This window comes from Cuculus canorus, chromosome 12 (genome assembly GCF_017976375.1).
Source record: "Cuculus canorus isolate bCucCan1 chromosome 12, bCucCan1.pri, whole genome shotgun sequence".
Lineage (NCBI taxonomy): Eukaryota > Metazoa > Chordata > Aves > Cuculiformes > Cuculidae > Cuculus > Cuculus canorus.
This window is the reverse complement of record NC_071412.1, coordinates 197,066-211,648: the sequence shown is the minus strand read 5'-3', so window position 1 is coordinate 211,648 and position 14,583 is coordinate 197,066. Positions and strand designations below refer to the sequence as shown.

General features: G+C 43.4%; 1 protein-coding gene across 1 annotated transcript in view; it reads right to left on the bottom strand.

Moving 5' to 3' along the window:
- Positions 1-13,954, bottom strand: part of MAP1A (microtubule associated protein 1A) — a 58,542-nt gene extending 44,588 nt beyond the window's left edge. The window contains exon 1 of the mRNA XM_054077284.1: positions 13,853-13,954. The gene's annotated coding sequence lies outside the window, so the exon portion shown is untranslated. The remainder of the gene's footprint in view (positions 1-13,852) is intronic.
- Between the last annotated feature and the right edge of the window lie 629 nt (positions 13,955-14,583).

The following is a 14,583-nucleotide window of genomic DNA, read 5'->3' as shown; positions in this document are numbered from 1 at the left end:
TTCTGATACTTCAGGGCTGAAGGAGTGATGATCTGAGCTATTGAGCACAAGCTTCTCTAACCTGCTGTGGTCCATACTGGGACCAGTGCTGTTTAATGTCTTCATCAATTATAGAGACAGTGAGATCAAGAGCACCCTCAGGCCGTCTGCAGATGACACCAAGCTGAGTGGTGCAGTTGCCACACCAGAAGGACAGAATGTCATCCAGAGGGACCTGAACAAGCTGGAGAAGTGGCGCTGTGTGAACCTCAGGAGGTTCAACAAGACCAAGTGCAAGGTTCTACACCTGGGTAGGGGCAATCTGCAGCTTCAGTACAGGATGGGGGATGACGTGATTGAGAGCAGCCCTGCAGAGAAGGACTTCAGGGGCTGGTTGGCAAGAAGCTCCACATGAGCCAGCAATGTGTGCTCACAGCCCAGAAGGCCAACCATATCCTGGGCTGCATCGAAAGAAGCATGGCCAGCAGGGTGAGGGAGGGGATTCTTCCCCTCTATTCCTCTCTTTTGAGACCTCATCTGGAGTATTGTGTCCAGTTCTGGAATCCTCAACATAAGAAGGATATGGAACTGTTGGAACGGGTCCAGAGGAGGCTACAAAGACGATCAGAGGGCTGGAGCACCTTCCGTACAAGGACAGGCTGAGAGAGTTGGGGTTGTTCAGCCTGGAGAACAGAAGGCTCCGAAGAGACCTTCCAGTACCTGAAGGGGCTACCAGAAAGCTGGGGAGGGCCTTTTTACAAAGGCTTGAAGTGATAGGACAAGGGGGAACAGCTTTAAATTGGAGAGGGGCAGATTTAGACTGGACATGAGGAGGAAATTCTTCACAATGAGGGTGGGAAGGCCATGGCCCAGGTTGCCCAGGGAAGTCTTGCATTCCCCATCCCTGCAGGTGTTCAGGGCCAGGCTGGATGAGGCCTTGGGCAGCCTGATCCAGTGGGAGGTGTCCCTGTCCGTGGCATGGAGTTGGAATCTTTAAGGTTCTTTCCAACTCAAACCATTCTATGATTCTCTGTGACAAGTTTATAGGTAGACAGCCCAAGTCATCCATTCCTTTTAGGTCTTTACAGTTTTCTTCACCAAGGCTTCCCTTTCGTATTAACAGCAGCCCTGATGCAGGTCCAGAGAGACTGTCGGCACCTGTTAGCAGCCTTTTTTCCGATGCCTGCTTTAAACAAATTTGTGAACCCTGTGAGTTTTCTGTGGCAACACTCTGGTCTCTTTTGTCCCAGAAAATTGGGTTTTAAAAATGGTGATTCTAATTTAACTGAGCAACTCAAAAGCTTTAGGGAAAACAGCAGAAGATAACCTGCCTAGAACTCTCAGTGGAAAGGATAAGGAGGTTTATAAATCAAGGCTGCAAAAGTGGAGCAAACAAGAGCAGTGCTAAAAGACCAGGAGGAACCTGAAAAGAGGGACTGAGGGAAATGCTCGAGGCGCAGTAGGAACAGCAGTGTGTGCCCTGCGTGAAGGCAGCACGGCTCCCGAGGACCCAAAACACAGCTTTCCACAACACGGAGGAAGGAGAGACTAGGATTAAACTCTAGTGATTTCTTAGTGACACTGGAATCAAAAAAAAAGGTGCATTTTTTATTAACCCATACTGGTCTGCAGAGCGCATCACCTGTCAGAATCATGCAGATTTAACTGGCATTGCATGGAGGCTTCTCACAAAGAAATCCAAGTCTGAAAAGAAGCAAAAAATTCTAAGAAAAACTAACAGCTGTATGCACACAGCAGCAGCCAGAACCAAGATGCCACAAGAAATAACTACTTGCTGTTGATGGCAGAACAGGAACAGTTTTTCCAGGCATATATTAAATTTAAGAGGTAAAATGTTGGTCCCTCCAAACTAGTGCTAATAAATGGTGTGTATGGTTGGAATATTGTGGGTACCAGCCATTTGCTGCTTGCACGGCCCACTGGTCAAGAACAGAAAAAATACGCAAAGTAAGCCAGTGCTCTTCAGAATTCTACCAAACAGGGCATCCATTTGAGGCACAATTCCCTTCTGGGTTTATGCCCTCCTGGAGGATGTGATCAGCACTGCAGCACATGCTTTCTTCCAAGGATGTAGCTCAGATGAAACCAGAGATGGAAAACAAATGCAGGGGAGGAAGAAAAATTTAAAAAAAAAAAAAAATCAATAACCACTTTAATTATTAATGTCCATGAAATAGGAATAAAAACGCAAGCAAGTTCCATCTTTAGTACAGTGATCCCAGGAGAATTTTCTCTATAGGAGTCAAACTGTCTACTGCAGATGTTCCTGCAGAATCATTAGTACTCAATAACATTTCCGAGACAAAGAGGTAGGTTAGGTCAAACCCAGACTATTTGCCTACCTGAAGGCAAAGGACCATTGAGAACAGCCGTAACCAATGTCCATAACAGCTACTGCCACAGCAAAGCTGATAAAATAAAGGACAGGCCTCACTACACAAAACTCTTATAAAGCATTTCAGGAAAAACCTACGTACTTTTTACTCTCTGCCTCCATATGCTTCGAGAATTTGAATTCCATGAACTGCCAACAACATATAACCACAATGTCTGGTTTTAAAAGCAAGAGTAATAATTTAGTAGGACAAGCTCTAGCTTCTGAAAAGCTACCATTGAATTCATGACAGCAGTGACTTCAACACTAGGAGCTTTCATCTAAAACTTGCAAAATTCTAAAGTTATTTTTTGTGTTGATAAAATACAGAAAATGAAGGATAAACCTCACCAAGCATTATTTTGGTTTTGTATAAGGATGAGTTTTGAGTAGAAAATAACCATATCAGTTTATTTGTAGTCAAATAATTGTATCAACACAATCTGGCTTGTGAAGACTTGTCGAAGAAGTATGCCTGCGTCAGGAATCCCACCGCTAGCATCAGACTGACAGCTTTGCTGGCAGGACTGGTGCATATGGGAAGCCTTAGTGTTGACTACAGAAGGGAGAGGGACGAGCACAGCTGTTATCAATACTGGCCAGGTCCTCTATCATAGAAGTGTCCTCTCTGCAACAAATAAGCCCCACGCGTAATACCAACAGCAGATAATTCGTTCCTCACCATTTCCCTTAAGACAGCAGGAATCTTTGGTTGTTGAATGTTTATTTTCATGAACTTGTATGTCTGTGGTACTTGGTTTATAGACAGCATGAAAAAGAAGCACACTCACAAAACAAATTAGCTTGCGGTGATCACTGGACCATGTAGGAACTCCCCCTATTGCCAAATTTAGCCTCCAAGAAACCACATCCACATATGCATTTTCATGCATGCAGCAGAGTCTTGCTGCCCATGACGTTTTTTATTACAGGCTATGCCCTGCAATTTCAGGAACCATCCTGTCCTTGAACTCAAGTCATCGAGTACCCTGAAGCAAGAATCAAGATCTGGACTATGACTCATGTTTCTACAAGGAAGCCCATTCAGCATCCAAAGACACGTCTGATGCATTTGTATTGTCGGGCAGAAAGAAGGAAAGCAGTTCCGTATTCTAGAAGATTGCTAGCTTATACCAGGAAAGGTAAAAATCAGTTTTAAATGAGAGACAGCTGCTGAGCACAGAATCACAGAATCACAAGGTTGGAAAGGACCCATTGGATCATTGAGTCCAACCATTCCTAACACTCCCTAAACCATGTCCCTCAGCACTTCATCCACCCGTTCCTTAAACACCTCCAGGGAAGGCGACTCCACCACCTCCCTGGGCAGCTGTTCCAGTGCCCAATGACTCTTACTGTGAAGAATTTTTTTCTGATATCCAACCTGAACCTCCCCTGGCGGAGCTTCAGGCCATTCCCTCTTGTCCTGTCCTCTGTCACTTGGGAGAAGAGCCCAGCTCCCTCCTCTCCACAACCTCCTTTCAGGCAGTTGTAGAGAGTAATAAGGTCTCCCCTCAGCCTCCTCTTCTCCAGGCTAAACAACCCCAGCTCTCTCAGCCGCTCCTCGTCAGACTTGTTCTCCAGCCCCTCACCAGCTTTGTTGCTCTTCTCTGGACACACTCCAGAGCACGTACTTGTTAAAGATATTTCTAGGGGAATCGCACACTGTTATTTATCAAAGAATCTATTACCTGCAAGAAAATACATTGGTTGTAACTGAAACCAAAGTAATTGATCTGATTTGTCTACCAACTAAACATGATACAGACAAAAGTAAGACATTTACACCATGCTTGGGCAATGTCTGTTATATTCTAGAAAACAGTAACTGCACAGCTGAGAACAGCGTGTGTGAACGAGGCTCAGCACAGAGAGCTTGCTGGCAATTACAGAGATTGCTGAAGGGGTTTGGTTTTTTTGGGGTTTAGGGTTTTACTTTTTGAAAGGTAAATTCTGAGCTTCTAAAACTGAAGAGATCCTAACAATTACAAGCATTGTCTGATGTCCAAACACTCAAAGTTACTCTGATTTACACAACAGAAGGCACTGTGAAAGAGGGGAGAAGGCAGCTGCAGGCAGGAAGATTCCTTCAGGGAGAGAACTCGGACCTAGCAGATAAAGGCAGAATGCAATATAGCAGCTGGGAACCACAATGAACAAATTCAACCTAGAAGTGAGGCACAGTTTGAACCACGGGCAACTAACTACTGAAACTAATTAGTGATGGTTTATAGCAGACTACTTGCAACCTGATGCATTCGAATAAAAAAGCCTCACCTTAAAAAAATCTGTATAACACAAAAACCAAAACACTCCCCAAACCACAAATAATAATTAAAACAGTCTTCTGGTTTAAAATAAAAATAGGATACTGTCTTCAGGCAGTGAATTTTTCTTTGCAGAGCTCTTACGCTTTCCAAAACTTGAACTCGGGAATTGACTCATTTGTTATGTTACTGCTTCACAGAGGCTAACAGAATAAAGCAAAAAGTAAGAGAACAGCAGATTAAACGGGGATCTGGTGTGGATCCTCTGCAGTAGCACATTCACAAAATCACAGAATCACCAGGCTGGAAAGGACCCATTGGATCATCGAGTCCAACCATTCCTAACACTCCCTAAACCATGTCCCTCAGCACTTCATCCACCCGTTCCTTAAACACCTCCAGGGAAGGCAACTCCACCACCTCCCTGGGCAGCTGTTCCAGTGCCCAATGACTCTTACTGTGAAGAATTTTTTTCTGATATCCAAGCAATTCACCTAGCAAGAAATTGGGAAAAGCTGATTGCTTTGACACACAATCCCCTAAAGTTTCCAAATCAAGCAGCAAGGCATTCCATTGCACAGAACAGAGTGAAAACAAGTTGGTGCTCCAAAAGAAAGATGCCTATAGACACCAGCCCTTAATGATCTCCATTAATTCCACTTCAGAATTTATGATTTTCTAGCACAAAGGCTATTATAAATTCTCAGTATCAAACAGAAAGCTCATCATTGCAGATTCCCCAGGAAAGAAGCAACACCGGATCAGGAAAGGAAAATAGTGCCTCCAGTCTGCAGTTCTAAGTTCTTAGAGAGGGAGGAAAAAGGCATACGTTCTAGCAATGCCATGGTTAACACGGCAAGGCAAACTCCTGGAGTAGAGCCAGTCAGACTGAGGGACATCTGTTTTCTAAGAAGGTAGGAATTATGGCATTAAAACTACAATAGCACATGACAACAATTAATCTCATGGCAAAATAGGATTAACAGGCTCCTTCCACACTGTTTTTCACTCTTCTGAAGCTGCGCCTCGTGGAAGACTATTTCCTGAAATAGCAGCAAAGATCCCAGATGGGATCACTTTGGGGGGATTCTGCTCCATGCCTGTGCCCAAGCTGGATGCAGCAGAACCCTGGCAGCAGCGTCACGTCCTCAAGCTGAGATCCTGCCCCGCTTCAGAGTGGTGCATGAACACCCAATGTGCCAGGACGGGAAGGTGATGGCAGAGCCCATTGCTCTCGAGTCTCACACATGGATGCTGCTAGTAACTCTGCTCCATTGGAGCAGAGAGACAGTACACACTGGCTGACTGCAAGGGAAAAGGCTTTCCACTTCATGAAACCACGCTGGGAAGTACTGCAGGAACTGACAGGTAGACCTCCCTGCATGGATTCCTGAGCTCAGGCACAGTAACGGCTCAGCTGGCCAGCTCAGGGTCCTCAGCCCCAGAACGAGCCTGGCACTGGAACACCCAAAGCCACTTACCTCCAACTGCTCAAGTGCAACAGGAACAGGGTCAGAGACTCCCCTCAAGCCCACATCAATACCAGGAATTCTTTAAAAGCTAAGGAAGAGAACTCCGTTCACAGCAGAGGGAAGCAGACCAAGAAACCGGTCAGAAAATTATACACAGCTGTTGTAACTGTCACACGGTAAAGATTATTTTCCTATTTAATCCTCCTTTCAGTTTGCTCATCTTATTTGTCTCAGCAAGGTCCTATTGACCAGGATTGGAAAAGCCTGCTCTAAGCTACTGGAGCCAGCCGCGCTAGAGAAGCGTACAGAGCCAAAGTGAAATAATTACACACAAACAACACATTAGCAAGGCTTTTATTACCAATCTCGAGATATGACCAATGCTAGAATCCCAGCAACATTCATTAAAAAGTCACCCAGAGCTTCTATTAGCTGTAAGAAGCATCTCCGGTTTCAACATCTCTGCTAAACACAGAACAGCATGAAGACTCCAAATAAGCACATATTAGAACTAGTCTTATTTAAGATGTTAGTGTAATCGCAGCTGCCATGCTTATAACGCACATGACCACCAAAATAACGCTGCCTTTGTCAAGTTAAATAAATACCACTGTAACATTGTAAAACAACAAAACCACCCCAAACACAAAAAGCCAGCCCCCCCCCAAGCCACTCTGTATGAAACTACTGTGATGAACAACATGAACTAGTTACCAGAACACTGTTAAAGAACTGTTCTACATCAGAGATCCTCCGTGAACTGGTACCCAGCAGCTTTCAGTCGCTAATTTTATAAGATAGAGAAAATGGTGTCTTTGACAGCCTTTGTTGTTTGTCTGCTGCATTCAGTGACAGCATATGCCCCCCCTTATTTTTTTTCCTCAACAGGCTTACTCAGAGCTACTGAACACTTCTTAATTAAAAAAAAAAAAAAGGATAAACAGCTTATAAAAATAGTAGAGATAAGAGAATAAGGCCAGTCAATGAAAGAAAAGAAAATGCTATTCTAGACAGAAAATAAAGAATTAAAATGGCCTACACACTGAAAGATGACAGGTGTCTGCTGAGAAAAAAAATCTTATACAAGGTGCTAAAAACAGTGTCTGCAACCCTTGAAATGCCCAAGTTGTCAGAACAATGAAACTGGGTGTTCAAAGTCATAAAAGATGCTGCTTTGCATGCTCAGATGCTGAATCCCAGCAGCCACTCCAGCCTCCAGAGCATGGGCTGGCAGCAACTGACTGCAGCCTGATTTTATAGAAGCCAGTCACATTCCAGAGGGTGCTGAAGTGTGGAGTGCCGGTAGGAGAGTTCATTTTGTGGTGACGTCACTCATGAACCACAGCTGAGGAGGAGAACTGGAAATCTTATTTTCAAGTGCTACAAAAAGTCGTATAAGCACCACAGCATACATAGGGCCCGTGATTCCAGACAGGCAGTGACAGCCTTCAATAACCAAGGAATCCAGTATTTTGCTCAAGCTCTTATGTGATGGACCTTGTTCAAAGGTGATTTTTTGTCCTTCTTTAGAAGTGCAACTTCGTGAACTCCCCATTACCTTTACAAGGGTAAAAGATGACCTAGGATAGCACTGCCTACTGTTGCTGCTTATGAAGATCAAGGGGTTTGCCTAGCGACTAAGGTTGATAATCAAAATGATTAAGAGGTTTGAACAACAGCATTATCGTAGGAGCCTTAGAAGCCAGAACCCTTCAATTTAGAAAGGAAGAGGGCTGAGGGTGTGAAATGCAATCAACGCTTATTAAAACAAAAATAAAAATCAAAGTTCACCAAATCCTAAGATGTTAGAGGCTAGGGAGCACTCAGTAAAGCTTAATCAACTTAAAACAGAAGAGGAATTTCTTCTTTAGATAGCAGCCAGTGAACGTCAGGAACTTGTTGCTATGCATAACCATGAAGACGGGCAGAATTTGTAGATTCAAGAGGGATTAAACAACTTCTAAAAGGAGTTGCCCTTTAACATCCCTAATCCAAGCATTACTCATAGAGAGGGACCTGTAAGGAGGAGGAAAAGGGCAGTCAAACGTAGTTGGGTTCACATGCTTCATGCACCTAGTCGCTACTTCTGAAGACAGAATATCGGGCAAGACAGACCCCTGATCCGATTCAGCAAGGTGTTTCCTTTGGTCGTATTTTCTTTTAAGAAGCTAAATAGAGTTTTCACCTTACTATTCAGCAGCGGAGCTTAAGAGACCCAGAGCTTTGATGAAAAACTGATTTCCCAGGAATGATGCTTCGCCTGAATAGATCCCATGTTATTTTACTAAAGCCTCAAGCAGTATCAAACACAGACCAAACATGCACAGAAGTGTCAGTTGCAGAGGGATGGTTTTACACTCACATTAATTGCGGGGCAAGAGAAGCACCAATTGCCCTTTCAGGCAGTAATCGACATTTGGCGAGAACAGCATGAAAGCAGGAAACTAATGTTTGATGAATCTTTGCTTAGCTGCCATGCAAAATGGCTTATTGGAGCTCTGGTTCTTATCTACCCAAACAGCCTTTTGGGTATCACAGCGAGAATCATAGTGTGTACATTGTGAACAAAGGAACATTTTAAAATGCACAGAAGGAAAACAAAGATTAATCCTGATTACTTCCTAGCTTGTCCTACCAGAGAAGGATCAGTGAACTGCCTTGAAATGCATAAAATGCAGCCCAATATTATTGTCAAAGACAACTCTGAGGATGTGTAGCTTCCAGAGGAACACTATTAGTGTTAAAAATGTTTCTTTAAAAAGGCCAAAGCAGCATTTTGAAATAAAATCATATGTGATTTTACAAGTTTTCGCTTTTCTGCTCTCTCTTGTTTTAAAACTTAGGCCTGCAGGTTCAATAGAGCCAGAAATACACAGTAAATATTTCCATTCTGTATTTGGATGAAAGGAAAAATATATTTTAGAGACAATGAAATTATTTCTGTTTTAAGAGTAAGGGAGATTACAGCAATCAGACCAAATCTATACAAACAGATAATTTCTGTACAAGATCTAAGAGACCCACTAAGTGCCTCTCAGCTTCCAATCTGAGCTCCAGACCTCTGGCATTTAAGATCTAATAGACTGGAAAACCCATCAGCAGTAAAGATTCAAATAGAATACAAAATGAATGCCAATCACCGCGGCATTGCAGGAAACATGATCTTCACTTCTTAATAAAAGCCAAATAAGCTTGTCAAAATCTCAAAGGCTGTATTGGTACAGTGTATTATTCCATAAGGCACTTTGTATGAGCCTGCCCTGGGACTTGTGCTATTCACCATATTCACAGACAACCTGAAAAGGAGGAAAGCAGAGCCACGGCAGCACTTATGGGTAACAGCAAGTTATTCATGGCTGAGAAGGAACTACTGAGGGAGACTTCACAATGGTGAGTTTCATTTACCATGATATTTATCAGTATAAATCATACATGAAGTCACATTAATGATTGCTAGCTAGAGCTAACTGCTACCAGTGGGGAGAGCACCCTAAGCGAACAGCTACAGTAAAATGAGGAAAAGAAAACAAATCTTGGGAAAGTGTGTAAATACTTTTCAAGTGCCTCACTTCAAACACTACAAACTTCTGATCCCAGCATCTCAAAAAGGCAGATCTAGAAGATATCAATAAAATAAGAGAGATGAACGTTATGAATTAGTTTCCCTGTAAGGAACCATTAGGTAAGCCAGCCTTCTTCAATCTGGATTAAAAATGAGAAGGAAAACATGCCGAATCTATGACACAACCATACTGGACCAGAATTGTCCAGTGTAGGAAGCTATGTCAAAATAAGACCAGAAAGGAATGAAGATCCAAGGAAACAAGATGCTGCAGGTTTCTTCTATCACCAACCTGTTCTATCCCTTGCCGGGTACTTTTACTCCTTGTAGGGAAAGACTGAAAAACTGCATAGAAGTTGAAAAGTGCTGAGTGTTACTGAACACACAGAAAACACTTCTCCCTGAGCTAGAGAGAGATGAGCTAGGGTAGTACAGGGAGCAGGTGTTTTATGTGCTCATCTTACACTCTGGCCCACATACTCAATTTTTTTGTCACTGTGCTGGGGGTCCCTTTTCCTTGAACCAGCACAACCACCTCCCCTAACGCACAGCATTCTTATAGAACAGATATGCTCACAGAACTCAGGAGTAACTGATTGCAGCATGTCTCACCGGTACTTACAAGTCCCACAGAGATATTCTTTACTAGTCATCCAGGAGAAAAATCTAAAGCTGTTTGTGACAGAATACAGTCAAAAAAAGCAGTGCCTGGGATTGCTGCAGCCACACGTAGCAACATGGGGTACACCTACAGCACAGAAAACTGTTCAGGGACCTGCGAGATCATGCTCAGTGCTGTTACTATGAGAGCAAATATAAACCTCAAGTACATTAAGGAAGAAGCACACAAACTGACAAGCGCTTGCTTTTACATATCTTTGGTCAGCATTATGATGGCAGACCACTGGTGCAGGAGAGTTAATTGCTTGAGGACTAGAAGTCACATCTTAAAGTTCAAAGAATCATTATTGCATCTGTGAAAAAAACAAAAATGTTAACCACTGACATTTTTAACTACCTAAACATGCAAATTTAGGACGTAGTGCTTTTACTAACAGCAAAGAGCTGAACAAAAATCCATCACTGGATAATCTGTGTCACAGAAGTCTCTCTAGCAAGAGACGACAGCTGTGGGGAACACACGCTTTCACTGTAATACAGTTTTCACAAGCAACTGGTCTTTTGCCACTTATCTACAGCAGCTTTTGCCTGAGCACACAAGCTTGTCATCTGTGTTATGTGGGAGCTATAATTTGAACAAACAAGGCAGCTTTTTTCACTATCATACACTTAAGATTAAAAACTAAGCAGTGTAGTGGAAAAAAGTACATGGCACAAGCTGGCACTCAAAGCCATTCAAAGTTCCAGGAAGAAGATTACTTGCTTGTACAAGTGAAAACAATAACCTTCGAGATATTTGCTACCACAAAAGCAGGATCAAAAGGCAGACTTTGAATCATAGAATGGTTTGAGTTGGAAGGGACCTTAAAGATCATCTAATTCCAACCCTCCTGCCATGGGCAGGGACACCTCCCACTGGCTCAGGCTGCCCAAGGCCCATCCAACCTGGCCTTGAACACCTCCAGGGATGAGGCAGCCACAGCTTCCCTGGGCAACCTGGGCCAGGGCCTCCCCACCCTCATTGTGAAGAATTTCCTCCTCACGTCTAGTCTACATCTTCCCCCTCTCCAATTTAAAGCCATTCCCCCTTGTTCTATCACTCCATGCCTTTGTGAAAAGTCCCTCCTCAGCTTTCTTGTAGCATCTTCAGGTACTGGAAGGTCACTATAAGGTCTCCTCCCAAGCCTTCTGTTCTCCAGGCTGAACAACCCCAACCTGTCCTCAGCCTGTCCTTGTATGGGAGGTGCTCCAGCCCTCGGATCATCCCTGCAGCCTCCTCTGCATGTTCCAACAGTTCCATATCCTTCTTATATTGAGAATTCCAGAACTGGACACAATGGTCTAGGTGAGCTCTCACAAGAGAGGAAGAGAGGGGCAGAATCACCTCCTTTGACCTGCTGGCCATGTTTCTTTTGATGCAGCACAGGACATGGTTGCCCTTCGGGGCTGTGAGCGCACATTGCTGGCTCATGTCGAGCTTCTTGTCAACCAAGTCCTTCTCGGAAGGGCTGCTCTCAATCACGTCATCCCCTATCCTGTATTGAAGCTGCAGATTGCCCCGACTGAGGTGTAGGACCTTGCACTTGTCCTTCTTGAACCTCATGAGGCTTTGAGACCAAGATGTGCATAGTGCTTTACCTTTGTTTCTCATCAGGTCTGTAACTTCACACAACCTGTTTTGCGCCACTTGTAAAGCTGCTTGTCCTTTAACTGGTGAGGGTTGAGCTTCTAGTTACACAGAACTGGAAGGGACTGCAAAAGATCATCTGGTCCAACATTCCACAGAAAAAGGAACATAGATGATATTATCCAGCACCCTGCCCAGTCATACCTTCAAACCCTCCAGTGATGGGGACTCTACCATGTCCCTGGGGAGCTTGGTCCTGTGACTCACTGTACTTGCTGCAAAAGCTTTTTCTACCTTGAGTTGAAACCTCTCTCAGTGCAACTTGTACTCAACATCCCTTGTGAAGGGAAAGACCCCATCATCCATGGGGTCTTTTTGTAGCTGCCCATAAGTTCTGGAGAGGCAATAAAATCAAATTCAGCATTACTGTGTCCTGAATGACTCTGGATTATCAAGCTTGCCTCACTGCTCCCCCTTTCATGTTTAAGTAGCTATGTTAAGCAGTACATACCCTGCTGAACTGAGCTAGCAATCCACCTCATCAGAACTTCTGTTTACCCATCCTCCTCTCCTGCATACCAAAAGCCTGGCTCACAATTCTAAGGCTTCCTTAAACTATGTAGACAAAATATGGTTGTCTGATAGACTAAACCACTCACCTATGTTTGCTGATCTCTTCAAAGAGCATCAAGACATTTGAACAGTAGGACTTCCCTTTGCAGAACCAAAGGTGACTCTTCCCAGGTACACACTAGTTCTACTTTTTGTAGAACTACTGTTGATTGGCCCAGTAGACCTAACAGTTGGTTAAGGGACCTGCAGTTCCCCACATTTCTTCTTGAACCTTCCCTACAGAATAGCATCACATTTATCAACATTTGCTCCTCAGGAACCAAGTAAGCAATGTGTGAGGGATCCCTGTTTCTAATATTAATCCAGATATTTCAGCCCTGAGTTATAAGAATTCTTGTGCAAATCTTATACTCGTGGTGACCCGTAAGTGCTTAGTCTACTTGTACCATAGACTCTGTTGTAGCTGCATCAGTGTGTTTCAGCTAATGGTTTCATACGCAGTATTTTACTCCTGTAAGTGCGTGCATATACAGACACACACTGCTTTGCAAGGAGGGAGATGTTCTATCCCCATGCAAAAAGTCACAGGAGAGTTAAGAGATCTCTCAGTCAGTGATACTTTTGAGAAAGATCCAGGCACCTTCTTTCACAGCTATCTATTAGGAGAACAGCTCCTCCAACTGGAAAAAATATTCACTTTTGCCAAAGCTTCTGGATAACAGAATGAACTATAAGACAGACAGTCTTGCATAAAAAAAAGATTTTGCAAGTGTCATCTGTACCTACTATAGAAACTTTAAACATACATTTCTTAAAAGTATTCAACAGCCTAACAGAGTTCAAACTTTTCACCAGCTAAGCAAGCAGACCGTACCTGTTAATGTCATTTTATAACATTTACTGCTGCTATTGGGAAAGGGAGATAGGCCTTCAAAAAAGGGATTCTGAAAGTAATTTGACTGGTCTTACATACTGCTTGCAACACATTGTGTATACAAAAACACATTCTAAAACCAAAATGGAAAGATAAATAATAGTTTACAAAGTAAAACAGTATTGTGCCACTTGAATAGTGAAGACAGACAAATTCTAACATACTAGCTTCACAGTTTTTTTTTTAAACAGCACGTTTCTATTCACTCTATTCTCTGTAGCAAGTCATGCAACTATAAGTTAAATTTCTTGCATCCAACAGTTCCTTTGTTTTTTCTTTAGTACTCACATCTGCAGAATCCAAGGCAAACAACTCAGTAATTGAATTTGACACTCAAAACCACGGTTGGCTTTAATCTTTACTTTTTTTTTCAAACCCAAAAGAAAAGTCCAAAGTTAATGCTGATAACCCAAAAAGCTGACCTTTGACTTCTGAAGAAAACTGAGCCAGATGTCTAGTTACAAAGAGTTGCAGTTGCTGATTCAGGTCACAGGACTGAATGTCGATGTTCCAAGAACGGATTCCTGCCCAACAGAGAGAAAGAGCAGTGAGCTGTTATTACATTTACTCCAGAAATAGAAGTGGAGATAGAGAAGTTAACAGGACCAGTAACATTCTTCCCAAAGAGGATACTTAGGATAAAGACCTCAGAAGCAGAGGGCCAGAAGCAACTTACCTTCCATAGAACACCTGTCCCTGAGGCACAGGCACCAAGCAAGTCTTCATTCAACTGGGGCTTCATGAAGTGGAACGAACGAGCTATAAGGGACTGGGGTGACACAAGTTATACACTGCCTACCCACACAAATGCAGCAAGTTTTACACCTTCAGTATTATCCAGCGCTGGTCACTAGTAGAGATGGTCTGCCGGATGGGTGGTTAACCTACTGAACGGCTCAGACACCAGGTTCTCTGCTCTTATAGCCTGTGCATCCTCCAAGTCACAAAAGCCCCACCATAACTTGCTCTTCCTAATCACCCTTTCAAAGCCCCTGATCCCACTGAGACCCTTTGATTTTGCTCTTTAAGCTATATAATCTTTGTAAGCTAATCGCCTTCATATCACAGCAGGAAGCAGCATCTGCTCCCAGAGCAAGTGGCACCATGCCATGCTGGGGAAGTCACCTTCAGGCCTCAGTGTGGGCAGCTGTAC